Source organism: Montipora capricornis, chromosome 10, assembly GCF_036669925.1.
Source record: "Montipora capricornis isolate CH-2021 chromosome 10, ASM3666992v2, whole genome shotgun sequence".
Lineage (NCBI taxonomy): Eukaryota > Metazoa > Cnidaria > Anthozoa > Scleractinia > Acroporidae > Montipora > Montipora capricornis.
In genome coordinates this window covers 7086782-7089281 of record NC_090892.1, presented here as the reverse complement: position 1 = coordinate 7089281, position 2500 = coordinate 7086782, and the positions used below count along the sequence as shown (strand labels likewise).

Genomic DNA, 2500 nt, shown 5'->3' with positions numbered 1-2500 from the left:
AAAGCATACTAATAAGGCATGATAGCTTTTTTTTTCTTGTATGCTAATGTTCTCCTCTGACAATAATTATTTGAACCTTTTTTCGGATTCCAGAGGGACACGGTTTTTGTGGATGGAATGTTTTTGAAGGCGTGTTTTATTCGGTCTAAAATCACTAGGCTTGCCTCATGGTGTAAACACCGATAAAACATTCCTGCTTGTGTAATAAACAGTACTTAACCACCTATTCTCCTGGGAATTCTGACGTCTTTATTAATATCCAAACCTGTCTTAATGTGGTTAAATCCGACTTTGTCCTGTAGTTTTACAAAAAAGAGCTTTCATTATTTTTCGGAATGCTCGCATTCGTAGAGCATATATCAACGGATTGACCATAGAATTGACAAAATATAACGCTGTTAGTGCTTCCAATACGTTACGCCCCACGACTTTTTCAGGGCATTTGTTTCCGCACTCAAAGGCCCACCAAATGGTGATTGGTAGAATGGCTAGCACAGATGCAGCCGTCATTATGAACAAAGTGAGAGACAGTTTTGTTTCTGAAGAAATGGCACTGAAATGATGGTGATGAGTTTTCCCTTTGTTGACATTCACCGCAATGCTAACATAACAGACAATTAGGATGATGGCGATGATGAAAATGACACAAACATGTGCACACATTGGCAAGAGTATTCCGAGAGAGAGGTCAAAAATATTAATCGTGCATGCAATTAACAAGGCGACAAACCAGCTGCTGACAATGACTTTACAATAAAAACGCCCTCCAATTAAACAGTGTCGAAAGGGAAATAGTGTTGCGTGTAACCTATCTAACGCAATCAAAGATAGGTTAACCAGCGTAGCGAAAGAAAAGAGATACTGGGAGAGCTTAACGGTATGTTCCAGGATGGGTCGCTCTTCCCCCGGCGCCATAAACGAAGTTAAAGGTATTGACACTCCTCCAACCAGTAAATCAGCCACAATCAGGTTAATTACAAGGTATATAGTGCGCTTGCGTAAATGACGATTTCTTGCAAAGGCGATCAGAGTGAAGAAGTTGAGGATAAATATCACAGCAGATTCACACATGTATATTATCTTCCAGGTCAGGCCCGGCTCCTCGGGACTCTCACACATATTTCCAATTTCATCCATGGCTGAAGCGTCGGAGGAAAGAATAGACTCCTAACTTTTTAGTCTGAAGTGCAAAAACAAAAACAAAAACAAACAACAACATACGTTTTGATTTAAACAAAGATGCAGATCACATTCCCAGAGATGTCTGCAAAGCAATTTCTGTTTTTTACTCTTGAATTTATTTTCTTTGAGCTGAGCTATTAAGACCGTACGAATACGATAGGTTATGGAACTCGGGTAATAAATTGAAGGATCTTTGAAAAACAATGTGCCAAAAATTGGCAGTCAGGACTGATCAAACGAGATTGGTAATATCACTGATGTTATTTTATCGTTTGGTAATGGATCCGAACCAGATGCATTCGTTTGGGAAACCTGTGGCATGAAGTCAACTGAAGCAGGCGTGTAAAAAATGACCACCGTAAGTGTTGAATTTATACTGTTGGAGGGATACGATAAACCATTATTCACCAAACAAGTGGAAAAAAGTTAACACCTCGATGAAATTTGATCGTTCGGGTGAAATGAGTCATGAGAGGGACTGTTGGCAGTAACTGACGTTTCGAAAACCTAAGCGGAGATTATCTTCAGAGTCTATTGCAAGTGACGATTGGAATTTCGAACGAATGTAGTGATGCTCTGGTCTGTGTTGTGATTGGTAGTTGGAAAAGACACTAACCCAACTACCAATCTCAACGCAGACCAGAACATGACTACATTCGTTTAGTTTCCAACCGTCACTTGACTCTAAAGATGGCTTTCGCTCAGGTTGTCGAAACGTCATTCACAACCAACAGTTCTTCCCAGGACTCTTTTTCACCCAGACGATCAATCGGGGTAAGTAACTCCTTGGTTTAAATCATTTTGAGAAAACGCTCAAAGTTGTTCACCACTTATTCGATTCCGTAACTGAGGTAAATAAATTCGCAAGTTTTTCCACACAAGTTGAATGTATAAAAGGCAAAGCCGAAAACATATGCATAAGGGAGATTACGAAAGGACGACGTCGACGGATACGAGTCTGATACGAGAACGTTATCTAAAAGTACTATTTCACGTAATTGCAGTAAAAGAAATTTCGTGATTACTCTAAGTCATTCGGCCTGAAAAGTGAGTATCAACATTCCAAGAATAAAATTGGTGGATGTTTGGAGAGAAAACTAGAAACTTCGCGTTTTCGTGTTTTCAGGGCCTCTTCACAGCCAAGAAGAGTACCAAAATGTAAAACGCATTAAGACAACTGATATATATATCTTATGCAAAGATCTTGAATTATTTCCCACTACCGAAATGATTCCAATCAAGGAAACCTATTGTTCGGCATCCAGTTGGTCGGAAGTGACTGACATTTTTCTAATCACCTCACAGTTAGCAGAGCAAA

General features: G+C 39.6%; 1 long non-coding RNA gene across 1 annotated transcript in view; it reads right to left on the bottom strand.

Annotated features, from left to right (window-relative positions):
* LOC138021825 (uncharacterized) overlaps window positions 1-2500 on the bottom strand; it is a 39227-nt gene that overhangs the window by 3 nt on the left and 36724 nt on the right. The window contains exon 3 of the long non-coding RNA XR_011126456.1: window positions 1-1180. This exon is cut by the window's left edge and continues 3 nt beyond it. This is a non-coding gene — a long non-coding RNA (uncharacterized lncRNA). The remainder of the gene's footprint in view (window positions 1181-2500) is intronic.